The 19545-nt window shown below is 42.7% G+C and overlaps 1 long non-coding RNA gene across 6 annotated transcripts in view; it reads left to right on the top strand.

Annotated features, from left to right (window-relative positions):
* The window catches only part of LOC127351943 (uncharacterized), a 51552-nt gene extending 32007 nt beyond the window's left edge, over window positions 1-19545 (top strand). For 2 of the 6 annotated variants that reach the window (XR_007881002.1, XR_007880997.1), the window contains 6 exons: window positions 3774-3945; window positions 4057-4261; window positions 5191-5305; window positions 13163-13247; window positions 13536-13640; window positions 18696-19545. This is a non-coding gene — a long non-coding RNA (uncharacterized LOC127351943). Of the gene's footprint in view, window positions 1-3773; window positions 3946-4056; window positions 4262-5190; window positions 5306-13162; window positions 13248-13535; window positions 13641-14922; window positions 15201-18162 lie in introns of all 6 variants that reach the window. The other 4 variants (XR_007881001.1, XR_007880998.1, XR_007880999.1 and 1 more) reach the window with 4 other exon arrangements.

Below are 19545 nucleotides of genomic sequence, written 5' to 3'. Positions count from 1 at the left end.
GTGTAGTGAAATGCAGACCGAGCTGAACAGCAGCTGTGTGTAAAGACAGGAGTGCAAGATGGCACTTGGCATTTTGCAGGAGACCAATGGGTTACTCGGATATTCGCCGTGGTTGTCAACTCTCGTACACACGCTATTATTAATTCTTATATCACCTTACCTTCTTATTCAGTCAGGTTACAGTGTCGGACATTATAGACAAACAGATACTCTGGTATGTGATCTGCTTCTTTTACAGACTTTTATCAGGAAGACAACCTCACTAAGTGCTTCTGCTGATTCTCATTGATCGCAGTCGTAGCTGCCATACAGTGAGGAACATAGTGGAAAAAATGCTTGTCAGTAAAAAGAGCAAAGGCCATCATGCCTAGCAATGGAGAACACTTCAGAGGCAGCTAGAGAAATTCAAAAGGGAGATTTGTTATTATTTAAAGGCCTTGGACTACATAGCTCAGTCAGTGAAAATGATGAATTGATGCTTTCATAAGTGGCAAGCTGTATTTATGTATGTATCTGTGTGTGCAAAGACCCAAGCCTGTATGGAGAGACAAAGAGGAGGGATCCTCTCAGAGCACTGATGAACTAAAGTGGAAAGTCACGCTGTGGGAGAGATGTGTGTGTGATAAATAATTGGTGTAGGTGCCCACTGGAGACCAGTAGTGGAGGAGCGGAGGTGGCTAAAGGTCTGATGGGGAGCTCACCTCCATCTGTGATTTAAGTGTGGAGGTACTGCTCCCTACACACTTACTTTCACACTCATTTTCTACTCGGCCATGATGAGCACAGTAAACAGACAACAAATCCCCAAGTGTTCAGTCCTCCCAGTTGGCCCTGTAGGAATCCAAAGCATGGAAAACACACATGCACACATGCATGTCTCACACACACAGTTTAAGAATTTTATTCAACTCAAGGAGTGCAGGAGGTCCAGTGTGTGTCCTTCTGATATCTTTGAACTCAGGTCTACTCTGTATAGAAGTACCTGTGTGTTCAGAGAGAGTTGGTGTGGTTATGTGTAATGAGGAGCTTGCTAGAAAATGTCAGTCTTATCTCTCAATAAGCCAGCCTGTAATTTAATGTAATTCTTGTACCCTTACGCTGTTAACTATAGAAATGAATAAAAAATATTACAGTACTTTTTAAAAATGTATGAAAAAGACAGGTTTTTCAATTCCTGGGTCAAAAGCCAAATGTGTTTTTCTGTATAATGTAAAACCAGCTTTTACTTTAAATTCTGTTGCTATTCTAATTTAAGTACTAGCAAGAAGAAGTTGTTAGAAGATTAGAAAGACTTCTAAAACTGGGATCAAATGTGTTAATTAACTTGGTAAAACAAAATAAAAAACCAAACAAAAAACACTTCAGTTAACAAGGTGAAAAGCTGGTGTCTGAGCAAAGGTTGAACACCACCAATTTAGAACTTATGTTTCTAATGAGAATCAATGATATTTACTAAATCGTTTGTACCAGGTAGAGGAAGCGGGGGAGGGTGCAGTGAAGGTAGAGGGTCATCTCTCCATGCCACCACTGACTGAATCCCAACTCTCAAACACCCAGGAGTTACAATTGCTACCCTGAATAGCCTGTTATTAAGTTTACTTATTTGACTAACCAATACAAAGAACAGAGAGGAAGAAAAACAAACTCTTGGATAGACAGGTAAAGTCTGTGAGCATGTGAAGCTGAAACAATTAAGGTAAAGTTTCTGTGGATCAGTGATAACAGCTTCCCAGTTTGATAGTTTTGAGGGAATCAGATGTGTAATTGTAAAACTAGGTAGAAAGGGTGACATCAAATAAAGGCCCAGCCAGGTTCATGACAGCAAGCATTCACTGCACGAGAGTCCTGGGTCAAAAGAAGAAGAAGAAGAAGAAAGAAAAATGTTTGATACTCTACCTTTTAATGTAGTCATCATGTAGTCACGTTGTGTTAGTTATTTCCTATATTAAACAGGATTGTTTCACTGAACCTGTTTTATGTGGTATATCATTGCAAGTATCGATGATACCTGTGGTCCACAGTAGTCGACAGGGAGGTTGATGTCAAGGATATTACATGATAGTAATCCCAACAAAACAGAAAAGCCTGTGTATTTAATTGTAGAATTATTCACTGCAGTGCCAATTCAGTTTTCTGTGTTTGTATTGAGACAAAATCCTAATGGGCGCTTTGTGATGATCATAAATGATATAGCTGTCACGACAGTGTGTATCCTTTTTAATATCACAAAAGAACCAGACCTAATGTTCCTCAGTGCCCTAGAGAGGAGGTGAATGCCCATCACCAAGCATGCCTTCGGCATGTAAAGTCCATACCCACAGCAGTGACTAATTGTTTGTTATGTCAGTGCTTGTCGTGCCCGTTTGCCTTTAATGGAGTGTAGTGTGGTGATCCATCAGGCTGTCGAGCAAGCCCCATGTCAGTTGAAGTGGCTGTGTGTCAGTGGGGCGAGCGTGCGGTGCAGATGTGATTTACTGCCCTGCTTGTTGCGCCGCGTTGTGCCTCGCCTCTTACCCACGCATTGCAGCCCACTCCTCTCATCTACTCTTCTCCCCTTTTCTCTCCTCTCTCCCCAGATTGATGGCCAGCGCAACTAGCTCATGACACTTGCCATCTTCTGGCAACCTTTTAGTGCAGTTTTATAGATGGTTAGCGTACCTCATTTGGCTATTTATACATCTGTAAGTGGCCATGAAATATAGATTTGTCTTGATGGGTGTCAACATTGGAGCTATGGAAGTAGAGCTCAGTGACACCTCGTTATTTTAATGGTGTGAGATAAAGAGGCCGCATGGCAGGAGTAATTTTCAAACATGGCTAAATTATACTGTTTTTATTTTCATTTAATGTTTGCACTCATATTTTACTCAAAGCAAAAAGCCGTTTTTTATGCATTGTTTGGTTGGTGCTAAGAGATGTAAATAGGGAGAGAAGTAACTGAGGATGGAAAGGAACATCCTGCCTCTTTCTCTCTCACGCACACATGCACATACTCTAAACCACATATTCTATGTGAACGTCGAGGTGGTTCAGAGTGAGAAGAACCCTTAACAGTAACATGATGTGTGACCTGTCATCCACACACGCGCATGCACATATTTCACTCCATTCACAGGCAAGGTCTCAGAGGTAATTAGGTGCTGGCACCCACTCAGCGCGATGTGCTGGTTAATTGAATAGTTAACACATCAGAGGCAGGCCTTTGCAGATTGGAGGTGACACCTGTCAGGAAGCTGTTCTCTCCCGACCCAGGACATTTCCTGCTCTGCCTGATACATATGTCATCTTTGTGGAAATACCAAATTAGGGGCAGGCAGCCGAGTGAGTGCAGTGCAGCAGGTGTTGAGATAGCTTGGGGGTGGAGGAAGGCAGGTGCTCCTCTGCTCTGTCCTTCAAGAGGATTTGTAAAGCTCCGGGCACCTATCCTTACTTCACCTCGGGCCATTTCCATGGCTATGTGACAGGAAAGTGACAGTGCTGTGTGTCTGTGTGCTTGTGTGTGTGTGCGCACCCATATGTGTACGTTTCGACAGGCTCTTCCCCCAGGCCCCGGCGCCCAAGGCATCCAGGAGTTGAGTATGCATCGTGCAGAGGTGTGTCAGCTGAGTAGAGGTGTCCACACTCAACCAGCTCAAAGACTGACAGATGTCTGACAGATAGGCTGGCATTTGCAAAAAATTACCAGTTTCTCAAATGATTTTTTTATCTCCCATACAGTAAAATTGTGTGAGGTTCCATATGTGTCCTGAATGAGTGCTTGCATTTTTGTCTAGAGGTGTGGCCCCTTCAGGAGGCAAGAGATTGGCTGCAGGTGGAGGTTCTGTCCAGGGCCAGTGCAGTCAGCAGGAGATACCACTCAAGAGCAGCGGGTTACCACACTGGAACAAGACCTGGAGGCTGCTCACAGCCAAACTACTGAAAGGAAGCAGGTGCCAGCTGATACGGGTACTTATGTTACAGTTAGAAGCCTTTCCCTACATATAAAGTGAGCAATTAAACTTGGATACATACAGTCTCACACAATATACTCAATATGTCCTCTCCCATTCTTCACAGCAGTGCAGAGAAAGGGTGGACTACTGCATTAGATGATGTAGAAAGAGGCTGTGAAGACAGTGAAGCAGCAAACAGCTGGAGGCCCACAACCTGGTGGCAGTACTTCACTGATAGAGCAAAGAGACCCAGCATGGCCTCCCCTCAGCCCAGATGCCGCAGCATACACAGGGGCTCACTGAAGACAAAGGCCACTGCGTTGACTCTGGTATGGGGAAAACACTGCAGTTGGTCTCTCTACCTGATTGAGAAAGTATTGTTGTACAGTGCTCAGTGATTTTTGTGGAAATTGCAATAGTTTGAGACAGTGTCTGTGGGTCCATCTTATCACTTGTGTGACGCATCACACTTTGTCTCTTTGTTCTATCGCTACTGTCATTCCTTACTGTCAAATGGGGCAGAAATATCCTGAATCTCCTCAAAATCTTTTAGAGGGAAAGTTGTCAGATACATTTTTGCTCCACTGACAGTTTCTTATCAGTCCCTCTGTTTTTCTCATGTCTCTCCAAGAAGAGGCTATTGAAATTACAAAATCAAGAAATGAAAAAGACATTGATACAAAGAGAGAATGATTGAAATGGTATAAGTCAGGGAGAGAGGGAAAAAGGAGGGGGAGTGACAGTGACAGGCTTTCGTGTCAGGTCAGCTAGCCTCCAGTGCTGGCTTTAATATATTGCGTGAGACAGTCACCTGAGTGTGTGATGTGGCAGCTGCCTCAGCCAATCACCTGCAAGGAAATTGCCCATCAGTTCACAGCCCTAGGCCTTTTGTGTGGTACACATTACTAATCTACACAACATACCCACTTACAAAAGCCCACTCACACTAACTATGAAAACATCCTGTTATGCATATCAAAAGAATCTGAACTTATGGATATAGAAAAAAGATCTGCCAAAAGTTGATTCGCGGAAAGAAAGTGTCAGTTAGATAAAGGTCAAACAAAATATGGAATTATTTCAAAAAGTAAGAATTCTATACTTTGTTAACACTTTGGGTAACGACTCTTCGTCATCCAGGAAAGGAACAAATGTGTCTTTGGTGTGTGTGTGTGTGTGTGTGAGAGAGAGAGAGAGTGCATACATTTGTTTTTGTATATCTTACATCTTGGATGTCTGTTTTGTGTGCCTATATCAGCCCAGGAACGAGGGGAGAGAACTGTTGCCAGCAGGTGGGCATCAGCAGACTCAGGAGTAGCCGGCAGATGTGGTGAATACCGAGCAGCTCCAGAGCATTAACCGCAAAGCTACAGGTATACTGTATTCCCTCATGTGTTAAGAGCTTAAACCTGAAATATTTGTACCTCTCAGAGTTGTTACAATATGAATTATCATGAGACTGCATTTAATTTATATGCCATGCTTTCTCTAGTCAATATGAAAAACACCAGGAAATCCTCTGACTGTGAGCGCTTTTAAAACAGTGCTGTGCCTCTCACAGACAAAACTAGTGGCTGACAGATGTTTTAGCACTGTAACTCCTGTATCCCCTATCCCCTCACCCTTCCACCCATCCCATTCCTCCCATTCCACACCATCAATCTGGGCTGTGTGTGGGCCAGGCACTCAATAGGCGGATCATTTCTGGGTGGGACCCTTGTGTGAAATCAGACGGTTAACTGGCCAACTGAAGTGGGATAGGAGCATCTTAACCAGCACCTTGCCATAGGTCTCATGTTCACTCAGCCACTGGGGCTGCTGTGAGTACGCCCGCCACCTGCCAATAGGCATTAGGGAGGATTTAGTAATTAAGTGATAGGCTGAGGACTAAATTGGGTGTTTGTGGGCTGGCAAGCCACCCCAAGGTCCCTACAGCCATGCAGATAGGGGATTCTAATTGCCAGGAATATTGATCAGCCTGGCGAGGGGGGTGTGCAGGGAATTCACTAGCCATCGATTAGCTGTTACTGCACCTCACTCGTCAATGGAAGAGGGAGGTGAGCATTGGAAAGGCTCTGGGCTTTTCCCACAGTATCGCTCACCACCACCAGCTCCTGACACACGCATTCACAGTCAGAGTCAGTGACACAGCATGTTGTGATGAGAGCGCTCTCTAAACTTCCCCACATCCTCCTTCATATCCGTAAACCGACTTTACTCTCTTGCAGGTTTTCCAGTGGTGAAACTGGGAAGCAGAATAGGGGCTTTCCAGAGGGCTTACTAGCAGTGTTTTTATGTACTAATAAAATGCCACCCTCCACCCAACCCCATCTTTCTCCCTCCTCCTCGCTTTTTCCTTTTCCATACAACTTGGCGCTTGAGTTTGTAAGGGCTCTGACCCGTGGCTGTGGTCCTAGTTAATGTTGGTGGGACTGAGCTTGCCTGCCCTTTGATATTTAATTAGTTGCTTCACCTGGCAGTAAATAGGGCCTGGTCAGTGCTCTCTCAAACACACACACATACTTCTGATCACTTATGCTCCAGTGACACGTCACAAAACAACCTGCCGTACAAAACAACACTGTGCAGGCAGAATTACTAAACAATCTCTCATTAAATCTTTAAGCTTGCCTGGTCAGATTGAATCTGAGTCGCACATGCACACATTGCCGTCTATTGATTTGCTTCCATGTATGACATGCTTACAGGACTTTAATTTCCTATGATTGGGCTGAATAGAGAAGTAATCAATTATTAATAATAAGTTTAATGTTGGTAACAATGAGTTTAGTGTTCTATTTTGATAGGTTTTCAGAAAAATAATTGTTTTTCCTACAATGTCGTATTTGAGATTGTCAATTAAAGGAGGCCAGGATGAAAAACTAAGGTGGATTCTTTCAAGAAAGAGGTTGAACAGAACTTGCCATAAAGCTGGAGGGAGAACTGATGGAAAAGTAGGGAAATGTTAGGACCAGTCAACAAAGAATAATCTCTGATCTCAGCTTGCACAACAATAAAATATATACCGTCCTTGTGAGTGAGTACCCAGTTTCACTTTACATTAATGTATGTATTTTACTTTATTACTTTATTATTTTATTTTATTTAGAAAAAACAGAAAAACAATTGCATTATATTTAGGTAAATAGCATCATCCCCTCAACCATGTTGCATATAACTTGTATCTGGATTACCTTCCAATGTGTTTGGTGCCTTGCTCGAACGACACCTTGTGAAGGTGACGTGGAAACAAAACATGGATTTCTAATTTTTCATTGTCATGTAGTTGACTGAGTTTGGTTTTTCTTTGCCGTCTCTGCTTGTGTTTTATATTTGTGCTGAAGTGAATTGCAGACACAGAAGCAGTGAGAAGGTTTGCTGCACAGCAGTCTCTAACCTGAGTCATTTAGAGCCTATTACAAAACATCAATATATTGATTGAAGTAAGTGTCTCAGTGTACTGCTCTGTAAACACACGGTTGGTTTGGTTGTGCATGTTTTATCTGCTTGAATCTTATCAGGATTTAAATCTTTTCATCTTCAATTCACTTAATCGTGGCACTATTGGCTTTTGAGCCAAAGGTCTGGCTCATTCTGCCCTGGTTTGTTTGGTTAATTCTCAACAAGATAATAAAAAATACCAACAACATAAAGAACCTAATGTTAATAATATACTTTTTATTTGACTCACATGTATTAAAGGTTCTGCTTGCAAAGCATAGATGTGTTTGATTTTCTACTGGCTCCTGGCCATCATAGAAATGTAAATGCCAATGGCTCTGTAAACCACTATGAATGAGAACTTTTCACAGATGGTGAAGCTGTGTGCCAGATATAAGAGCCTGTCTCATCTACCATACAACAAGTCAGGCAGCAGGAGCAAAGGGTCAAAGAGACAGAAATGTTTTCACAATGTCCGGTTGCTTTTGTCTTCTTATGGAAACATTGTTATTGGAGACAAAACAGCCAGAATTTACCTTCTGCTATTCTCCGATTGGTTGATTGTGTGGCAAATTGTAATGCTGTAAAAGGTTGAGCGAGTGTACAGGCAATATTTATGCACGCCAAGGGTGAGATTTTAAGAGAAAGAAAGAGAATGTGAGTTAGTGTGCAGCAGTCTGCCAGTGTTTGTGAAAGGAATATGAGTAAAACTGAGTGGGAGGGTTATTATTGCATGTTAATATGGATAATAGCAAACTTGCAAGTACATTTAGTGAGTACAGAACAGATTTTTGTTTGCTCAAACTAGTGTATAATTTCTCCTCAAAATATTATATATATTTTCTCCCATTGCTCGCTCAGAAATGAGGCAAAAATATAACACCATATACATTTATTTTCGCCTTGTGTACTTATATTCTAATAATATTAATGTCTGCATACAAGGGTCCATAAACAGTATTGGAATTGCATAAATTGGGTAGGACTGGAAAGCTGAAACACTTGTGGATTTAATTAACTCAGTTGTATTCATGTGTGATGATGTAAATGCCCATAGTAGCCATTTCATCGTCGAGACACTTTTTTCTTGACCTGACTGTATAACATGACCTGTTGTGACCTGTAGGTTGATCACTGCCTTATGAAACTGTACAACCACAAACTAGAGGCCGAGGGGCATCCAGAGGATGGATGGCTTTCCTAGTTATATTGAACCCACTGATTCCTCATCATATTTTAGTTGTACAAAAATGGTAGGATTGGTGAGATTGAAAGGAAGTTGACATGGAAAAGTTCACTAGCGTATCATCATCCCCCCACACACACACTTGGAAAACTCATTCTGGCACCACTGTATCCAGCAGCACCGGACTGTAAGGTGAATATCATGATTTGAATTCATGTTCCCATACGAGTCTGAACTGTGTGATTTCCAAGGTCATTTTGTCATCTCTAAAGGGTGATTGTTCCCCCATGCTTGCCGTCTGATTGAAGCCTAGCTACCACGTTTATACACCACTCAGTCACCCTCCAGCCATGCTCACAAATTGAATTAGTTTCAGTCTGAATTTGTGTTTCAAAACTAGTAATTATTTTTTAACCCCAGAGGAAGCTGAGAAATGAGTCAGATCTTCACAAGTCATGAAATTTGACGATATATGATTTTACACCAGCCAAAGGGACACAAGCCTGAAGCACAGCAATTTACCAACCATTCATCTGTTAGCAAATTAAATCACACCACATTTGACATCTTTTAGAAAGTTAGATAAATCTGATGAAAAAGTTTCTCAATTACCATCTGAAATTAATCTCCTTAATCCCAATTTGATCTCTTTCATGCATATAAGGAGTATCTTTCATCTGCCCACCTATGTGCTTTAAATCTTCACCACAGAGTTAAGATGGAACGTGACCGTCAAACTTAGTCCTATGTGAAACTCCAACACCCATGCAACTCCATAAGATGGGGGAACTGATTAGGGGAGATGAGGACAGAGGGGCGTAACTGACAGCCGCCCATTATCTCTCTCTGTAGCCGGTGGAGATCTGTAAGCAGTCTCCATGAGTATGTGACGGAGCTGCAGAGCGCTATCCAGAGACCGGGATGGTTCAGTTGCAGAGCTGGAAAACAGATAGAGACAAAAATACATCTTATTTCCATCACAACTATTTTCTGATGTTGATTTGATATTTTTCTTTTTTGATCTTTTACATCAAATGGTACAATCTGAAAAGTTAAACCATGCTTTAGAAACTACTTACATTTCTGCATTAAGAACACAAGCAGGCATTGGTTCATTTTAAGGGGTCACAAGCCAGGGTGGTTCAGAACCACTGTTGCATATTATAGGTTTCAGGTGAACATTAATCCATTCTGTGTTTTGTGGGCACATAACTCTGCCATATGCACCTTGGAGGGTGCACTGTTCATGTTTTGTGTAGTATGTAGATGTAGAGGCTCTTGTGTACTGTGTCCTGTTTGAGAGAGGCCTTACAATTAGTTTACAGTCAGCTCCAAAAAAGAAGGACTTGCTGCTTGGGCAGCTTTTACCTGAGAGAGCAAAGAGGTGGTTAGAGTGCAGCTGCTACTGGTATTGTTGGAGGTTGAGCTCCTTCATGTTGGCACATGGCTTGTTGCCTTGTTTAAATCTGGGTACCCATCAAAGCTTATATTGAGGTCAAAACAGAATTCTCCATAAATGTAAAAAAACCCCCCCAAAAAACAGTTAAGTGTGCATTTAGCTGTTTTACCATGTGTGTTTGATTGTGTTGTGTGTTGCGGCAGAGAGGAATCGTGGGTGGCTAAGACTTAATCCTCTCGTGTTATGTCCCATCTGCGGAGGAGTTTTTAGCTGACAGAAGGAACAACTAAGCACCAAAATATAGAGATGACCAGAGTACAGGCAGAAACTCACATTATGAGTTACAGATTCAGAATATGCACTTCCTGTTTCCCAGCATCTGAGCTGCCGGGACCACAGTTGATACTGAGTGATTAGGCTTGGTTACACACCAGCTCTCCCCTCTTTAAGCGGCACTTTGACCAGCCAATGTCCTACAAGCCCCGAGTACCACTATGATGTGAATGCTCTATAATAGGAAGGAAAATGAGTCTCATCTCCTATCTCAACAGTGGGTATTAGTTTATGATAGCCAGAGTCAGAGAAGGGGCACAATGCTTGCTCCTTCACAGAGAATTCTGGTTATTAGCGTGGACCACACAGCCTTTTCTCAAGAAGAGTCCTAACCCTCAGAGGTCACACTGTTCACTAATTGTATACTACAGGCAAGATCTGATTCTTTTGTCAAGAAAAGGGGAGACCAGTTAGCTTTGCCCTTTCTATGTATTTCTAAAACTGATTAGATAATGAGGTCTTTTTCCTGACTCGAGACCTGGGTGTGCAGTAGTATTTAATATTACCAGCTGGATAGGTTTTTATTTATTTTAGCCACTTACAGAACCCAATACAGTGGACCTCTTGTATTTGTGTTTTGTTAGTTACATATTTGTTTTTGTCTGGAGTCCTGGTGTACACTTTGGTACCTGCTCTCTGCTCTACAGTGTCATTCCTTTTATTGACATGTGTGCATGCATGATTGCGTACAACTGTATTCCTGTGTGTGCGTGTGTGTGCGTGTGTGTGCGTGTGTGTGTGTGTGTGTGTGTGTGTTTGTACGTGTGTGCTGACTCCTGAGCCAAGAGCACATCTCTGGCTCATCTCTAAGGCCTGGCGTCAGCCTCCTTAAGTGCTGTCAATGTCACATGGTAACAGCAGCACTGCAGCCTCTTAATTGGTTTAGGAAAAGCATCCTTGTCATTTTGCGGTCAGTAAACTCCGCTAGAGAAAATGAAGTCCAAGCTGCTGCTGCCACCTCCTCAACCCCCACACAGCCAGCCCAACAAAAAAATAATGATTATGTGCCGTGTATATTTGTGCGTTCACTGTCTGTTTTCACTTTTTGCTTTTAGAAATAATTGCTGTTGGTTGTGTGGCTGCATCAGAGGAAGGGCATTAATGATTCTCACTGGCCGCGAGGAAACACGGCACTGCAGAGGGCAGGGGGAGAGCAACTCATTTTCTAGAACTAAACGTGTGTGAGCGTGTGTGTGTGTGTGTGTGTGTGTGTGTGTGTGTGTGTGTGCGCGCGCGTGTGTGCACGTGCGCATTTGTGCCTGAGTGTGTTTGTGTTTGGTAATTTATTTTTAGTAGTTTCCTCACTTTGTCATGCAGTACATACTGTATGCGTCCAATAATAATTACTCTTGCAGTGTGTGCAGAGATGTGTGTATCTTTGAATGACTTTGATACACGTGCGTGTGTGTGTACGGTGCGTGTGCATGGCTGTCCTTTTCCAAAGATTAGCTGGTGAATGCTGTGAGAGGATGATCAGACTGGGAGCACACCAGGGTTGCTCTGCGATCACACAGGGATTATGGGGGATATGGAGCTGTAGTGCATTCCAGGGCTGCCTCCAGTTAGGCTCATCTCCGCCACGCTCCCCTCACACACACACCACTTTAATTGCCTCTGCTTCTTTCATTACTTTTATTGCCTCTCCTCTGCATTGCGTGCTCCCTGGGCTTGTGGAAAGGTCATTGTGATGGTGGTGGTGTGCTCATAGCCTTCGTCTCCCTGACTAGCAGGAAATAGCTGTGGGGCTGAAGCTGGGGAAACGGGTGACACAACAAAGGTAGCATCTGACAGGCTGTGCACAGATCACAACATTTTCTAATTCATTTTTTCAAAACAACTCGATAAAGTAAGTCTACACCAGAATTATATTTTTGAATGCCAGCAGGTGTGTCACAGAAATAAGGGGGATTTCATTAGGTCATAGATATAGATCCTTACTCTGACTAGCTTTATACAAACTGATATTGAGTAGAATGCTAAGTAAGGCAACAGCATAATCATTATTAAAAATGGCTTCATCACCCGACAAAGGGAGGATCTATACAGGCAGTGTTAATAGCATTAGCAATATCTTGGCTCGGAAGCAGTGAAGAGGTGACAGACCTTGGATTAGGGACATGTTTGTGCCTTATTGCATCCCCTGTGCACAATACTGGGAAAAATAGAGGTCTTAGTGGTGGTAGGATCTTTAAGTGACTTATAGTTTGAATCGTGGTACAATGAAGTTTGTCTTCCCTGGTCAATTGAAGTTACTTCTACCAAAACATCTTAAAGATGTGTACTTTCCTGACACAGTACAAACGAAGACCCCAGCATGTTTCAATGTACTATACACAGATGTTCCTTTTTTAATAGTATTTGTGGTATTTAATAATATTCTAACAACATGAGATATTTTTTTAAAGTAAATATGTTTTTTTTTACTTGTTGTTATTATTATTATTATTATTAAGCCTCCTGAGCAGCTGTGGCTCAGCGGGGCGTCACTGATAACAGGTTTGATCGTGACAGTTTGATCTCCACTTCCTCCTGTCTAAGCGTCCTTGGGCAAGACGCTGAACTGATGGTCAGGCCAGCACCGTGCGTGGTAGCTCGCTGCCACTGGTGTGTGAGTGTGTGCGTGCTGAATGGGTGAATCAGTGGTGAAAACCTTGTAAAGCGTGTCCAACTTGCAGGTGGGTAAAGAGTAGCAGGCATTGCTGGCCATCTGTGTCTCTCATGGATAGCTATGACCTAAGGTAGTTAAAGTCTGCAAAAACAGAAGCATAGTAGAGCAGTTTGTTGTAGATATGGGATATCTTTTTTTATATATATTTTACTTCCTTTCCACTGTCTCTGTGCTTTAATCTCTTTTCCTCCCTCTCTGTCCAGGTCCAAGGTGGAGGTTTTTGTGTTCGGTAAGACAGCTCTCATATCCACAAGATGCTCTCCACTGTCAACCAGTTGGTCCTGGAACGTAAGGCCTTAATACACACCACATTACTGCTGAGGTCTCTCTGCACTTGCACAATAATTGGTTTCTATCCCAACAATAGCTAATGCACATTTTATCATATTCCTACATTGCTGCAGGCAAGCAAATGAAAAACTGGCACTGAAAATAAAAGAGCCAAGCATGAAGATCATCCATCTTCGCTAAGAAAGAGAAAGTGGACAGAAGAGAGAGAGTTATATTTATATGCCTTATTCTCAAATGCAACAGTGTGTGAAATACAGTGCGTTTTTTGTTTGTGTTTATGTGCAGGTGCACATGAATCCACCTGCAGGAGGGTGTGGAAGCTTGACAAATTGAGGTCAGGAGATTAAAGCTGAGGTTGACGAGAAGAGGATTGAAGAGGAGAAGATCCAGGTATACACAGAGAGAATGAAGTCACTGGGCAAAATCTACAAATGTTGTTGTGCAATGTAACATTTTTACGTTCTGTTTCATTTTTTAGGTGTTAGGCCATCGCACAAACAGGTACCTGAATGAAGTCTTAAGAAAGTTCTTGACCCTAATGTAAATATTTTAACATTAACACATACTGTTCGGTTGCTGAACATCATCGTCACTGAGCACAGGTTTTTGGAAAATGCATTTACAGATTAAAACCATAGAGAGTAACTTAACACCGGCAGAACAATGTTTATGGTGACATTGTTTGTCTGCAGCCACTTGGTGTTAAGTTACTCTTTAATGCAAAGAGGGCACTAGATACAGAATATATTGCAGTGAGTAGAGTGTCTGATGTGTTTGTGTAGCAGCACGAGGCAGACATTGCTCCATTAGGACACAAATTAAAACACAAAACATTTTTATCAATACAAACAAATCCCCTTTTCGCTTTTTTCAAAGACAAAATTTGCTGAAACTGTTGCTACTGCTAAGCACACAGTAATGTCTTTTTTAGGCTTCTGAAGCCAGTTTGAAAGCCCAATGCAGAGCTCTTACCAAAGAAGTTTCCACTTAATCGAAAGAAAATAAGTTTAACTGATTCCTGCTATAGACACGGTCAAATGATCCCCATTAGTTGCGTGTTTCCATTCCTGTGCATCCTTTGACCAAGTTTACTAGTGAGACAAACCTGAGACAGTACATGATGTGGTGACTTTGGTTGTGATCATCCTACTCTGTTAAACTATCATAGTCCAGACAAAGACTTCACACTCCAAAGGAGGCTGCAAATCCATACAAGCCCCTCTCTGTGACTAAATGTTCTCTACTTCTGCTCTGGCAGACTCCAGAGACAGTGTCAGTGACAAAGCAGTGAACTTTCAGACAGAGCATGAGTGTTTCTGGAGTGGCTCATCTGAAACACGGGTCAATACAAACACTCACCAGCACATCACAGACAGTATCACTGAAAAGCAAAGCTTGTGCATAACTCCCAGGATTTTATTGGCTGTCATGTTGATTTTGCTTGTTCTGGGATTAGCATAGGCCTCAGTGTGTTTTTCTGACTAATGGTCTGTGTTTTCCGGCTGTGAAATCAGCAGCCTGAGAGCCCTGAACACAGACTGCACATCAGTGTTTGAAGTCCGCTGCCCCCCTGGGTTGTGCCTCTGGGTCCTGTTGCTAATGCAGCCCCAGCACATTTCTCTCTCTCCTTTACATACAACCATGTTTAGTACTCCTCTCTTTCTGCACCCAGGATGACCTCCACTGTAATCTGCTCGACTCTGGCCAGCTTGTGGCGTCCCCACCTGTGTGGCCCAGACCCGACTGATGGCTAAAGCTTGTTAACACCGAAGACACATTTGTGCAGTTAGCTGGGAAATCTTGAGGGTGGGCAAAGGAAGTCAGTGATCAAAGGACATGGTGCAGCAGAGGAAGAGGTCTCGCCTCCCTGGCACACTTTGAGTGTCTAGAGTTGGCAAACTTTTTACCCAACTGACCCAAGGACGTTCTCTCCTCTGGCCAGACAAACTGGTACGTGTTAGTCGCTGTTAGTGTTCACCTGTGAGACACTTTTAAGTAAGCGTGTCACTCAAGCATTACCATGGAAACTTCCAACAATTTCTAAATAAATTATGAATTTTATGCGTTACTTCAGAAAGGGTTTTTTGTTGGTGGAATGGTGTCCAACAGTTGAAGCCATCTCATTTTTCTCCCCCAATACAACCTTCCCGCAGAGTAAGCCAGATTTGTGTTGCTTGGCATTTGCCTGCCACACGTTCCCATCTGATATCCTCTCAGATTGAAAGGAGGGAAATTGGGGCTGATTGAAGGGATAAGTTTTGGTGGTGAAAGGACAGAGGCAGAGCGAGAGCTACGTGAAAAAGATGTGAACCCAATCTGCCATGTGTTGACTGTACTGATTAGGGGCTTGTGCCAAGAAGAGCCTCTCTATCCCCTCATTCCTTCTGTTTACTTTGTGCCTCACCACCCTTCTCAACGCAGGCATCACTGCAGCCAGAGTGCCCCCCCAGTCACCCTTCTTAGCTTCAGCCATATCACCTGCATCACTGGGAGGCACAAGCGCCAAACTAGTCCAATTCAGAAGATGACAGCTTAACTAGGGATAGAAGGGGTTTCGTCCAGTTTGTTAATCCTTTAGAGAAAGTTGTGTAAGCAGTGTGATTGCTAATAAGAGGAGATTTGTGACATGTCTGAATATTTGCTCCATTTGCGGCAGTCTGACAGCTCTTCATGTCTGTGTATTTGTGGAGACCAGTGGAGAGCCGATGCAGACCGAGCCCATTAAGGGCCGCAGGGTGACTGGAGCAAAGTCCAGCTAATGTTTTGGGACATTCAAAAAGCCTGCAGGGAGCCAGAAGTACAGAGGTGGTCTGAAAGCAAACCGGATATCCAGGGAATAATAATAAATGGATAAATAAGTGCATAAAATGGCATGAGAGAAGCTAGGGAAATAGCACATCTATTCTCACGCAGCACGTTTGTTTATTTATGGCGTCTGACGGCCTGGTCTGGATGGCTGGTGGGGGCTGGGGGCAGTATAAGCACAGGCTTTCCCCTCTCACTGCTCGCCTCCCTAGCTTTCATTAAGTGTCATTACCAGTACTTTCAGAAAGCTGGCCAGGCTGAGACCCTGACATCCCCTCTACAGATAGTTGGCCATGCATATGGATGGATTTCTGATCCCTCTCATCCACCACTGAGGAGGGGGAATTAGGCCAGCGAGAAGGAGAGCAGGGGGCTTAAGGGGTGCGTCCATATCGGACTTTAATGGCAAAGATGGAGCTATTATTTCAATTGAGGAACAGTGTTCCTGCTTGGTTTGCTGTTGTGTATATGTCACTCAGGTTATCAATATTCTGAGTGTTTCACTTAAGATTTCCTTTTTTCTGACCATATGGGTCATGAACACCAATGTCTGTATGATCAAATACATTTTACGCTCTCGTGAAGAATTGTATTTTCATTGCGACCAGTTGTGCAAAATACCCACAATGCCATTTTAAAATGTGCATTTGTAGCAGCATGGTATTCATTAGCAATTTGCTCTTCCAGTTCACTCACTTTGAGAATGTCCCCTGATTGATGGGGGGGGGGGTGTTCTGTTTATTTGTATATCGTGGAATGAAATATTCATATTGTACGCTTTTCCGAGCAGAAGTTATCTAGATTCAGTGTAAATGGTACTTGGGATTAGATTTTCACAGCAGATTGCTGTTATTAAGGGGAAAAAGCCAACTCCTTTGAGCAGTCATCTTCCTGGGAGGCAATCTATTTCTCTTTCACGCAGCCAGAGTGCTGGACCAGTCTCTTAATGCACTGAAGCAAAAGTGCTTCGGTCCGCAACCTTTCACGCCTTCAGCTCTCCTTTATGTGATTGAATAGTTAATAACTATGAGTCGCCTTTGAAAGCTTTGTGCCGTTGGTCCCTCTGAGGCACTCTTCTTTTTGTCTGTTTGGCTGCTGTACCTGCCCATTGCTCAGTCTGCCTGCATGTCTACTTGCCCCAGATGCCAAGTCGACTGATAGCCCACCTCTTCTCCACCAGCCCCTCTTACCTTTATCTTTGTCTCTTGCCTGACTTGCTGCTTGTGTGTCTGGCTGTCGTAGTCTGTACGTCAGAATTTTGAGGGCTAGGGATCAGTTTTTTCATCTCTTATTTCCTCGTTCTCTTCCTATACACATTAACACAAACACACACACACGCACACACACACACACACACACACACACACACACACACACACACACGCGCGCACACACGCTCGCTCTCACAGATCATTAGCCCATCCCACGCTCACAGCTCCGGCAGAATGTGACCCTGCCTAATTGTGTACCATGCTCATTTGTTCTCCCTGCATGATGTGACGATTGCTTATTTATTCTCCTCAGAGCTTCCATCTCACATTAAAATGATTGACTCATTTCATTCACTGCACATTTTCAAGCTTTATTTGATAAGCTCATTTTCCTTGGCAAATCCCCCCTTTTCCCATGCTTAAAAGTTATAATGTTACCGAGGCACATTATTATTCATACTTTGGATTGTTTCTTCGGCTAATTATCTGTGTTAGAAAATAATTTTGCACGTGTGATTCTGTTTATTCCGGTGGAATTGAGCAGGACAAAAGGGCAGACATTAACGATGCAGTTGGAATAGCTGAGGAGCCAATTGTGTACACAAAGCTGGCAGAAGCGGTCAACAAGAAGCTTAAGAGGGATTGGGACACTGGAAACTCGCCAGAATAAGCAGAGCAAATTTGCCTTCTGTTACAATTTACATCTGGTTAGAGACCCGTTTTACAAATAACAAAGCCATCAACCTTTTTGTCCAATCATGTAATGAGCGAGTGTTTTGACACAGAAAAGAGCATAACAAGCGATTGGTGATTGGGGGTTTGGGCAGCATTGTTACAGGAGGATTTTTAGCTCTTGTGATTTTGCCAGCTGACAGTCGATGTTTTTTTCCCTGCAGCTACTGTATATCGACCAGGCCTTAGTGACATAGCAGCTGCAGGAAACCTGCTCAGTGTACTGGTAGGTCAATTCAGACTTGTGATAGTGACTGGCAAAGGACACTAACCTAATACATATGAGGCATCATTCGGGCCAGGTATTGAATCTCAACCGACCAAAAGTAGAGCAAGTTGACATGGATGTGTGTTTAGTTATTTTTTACTTATTCTTAAAATGTTGCCGGTTTCTTGTAACGTTGCTGGTTTGTTTGGCTTCTTTTATTTAAAGGGTTACTTAAAGCATCAGAGGCTGGGATATACTAACTTTTGGTCTTTAGTAAGGGTCAAGTTCCAAAACTCTGGATCCTGCAATTCCCATAATGCAACACAATACCATCATTAATGTTATTTTGTCTCTGCTATCTTCAGAGAATTCAACTTGTTTCTTTAAAACAAAAATAATGATTAAGTGCCTTGTAACATCCCTTGTTTTTAGCTGCCTTAATGCTCTTTGATCATCCATTTATTGCCTGTGTTGTCTCTTGTGCTTTAGCTGTGCTCTGACTGCTAGAGGAGTTATGATTAGTCAAGCAAGGAGCCCACAGAAGAGGAGAAGAGTATCTGCTACCAACCTCCCCAAGCCTGCGTGCTCCCAGCAGCCATGCGTGCAGAGTTGGAGAGTTCCTCCAGGTCCAGGAGAGAGAGCACCTAAACAGATTTGGATGGATTCCACCTTTCTAATCCCAGAGACTGACATTTATATATCTGATAAGCCCCTAAAACAAATGAAAGGGGGAAGCTTCAGTTAAACTTCAAGTTTTCATGAATGATTTTAGAGTCTTGATTATGTGTTGAACAATTTTTGGTGTCCAAAAAAGCTATAAAGTTGTATTTTGTATATGTCGCTGAAGTAGACAGTTTTGTTATTTTGTGTCTTTGTTGAGTTTCTTGATGACTTAATGGATCAGTGTGTAGGATTTAGTGCCATCTAGCAGTGAAGCTGCATATTGCAACTAACTGAACACCGCTCATTTATTTGATGTATTCAGTATTTGATGAGCTGGGAATGAGAACAGGCTGTGAAGTGTGGAGGAGGAACTATGGTGGTTGCAAAACCCTATATACAACCAGTGATTGGTTTGTCCAGTCCAGGCTACGGTAGAAACATGGCAGTTCAACATGGGAGACTTCATTGAAAGTGACCTGATGCCGTTGTAGATTAAAAAAAATTCTAAGGTAACGAAAACACGATGATTCCTATATTTCATTATACACTAATGAAAACATACCTGTGAATATTATATTCCATTTCTACCGATAGATCCTCCTAAATGTGTATGTATGTCCTGATATAACTTCTGTTATGAATTGACGCTATACAAATAAAATTGAATTGAATTAAA

Source organism: Dicentrarchus labrax, unplaced genomic scaffold (genome assembly GCF_905237075.1).
Source record: "Dicentrarchus labrax unplaced genomic scaffold, dlabrax2021, whole genome shotgun sequence".
Classification (NCBI taxonomy): domain Eukaryota; kingdom Metazoa; phylum Chordata; class Actinopteri; family Moronidae; genus Dicentrarchus; species Dicentrarchus labrax.
The sequence above is the reverse complement of the archived record's forward strand: the minus strand, read 5'-3'. Positions and strand labels throughout refer to the sequence as shown.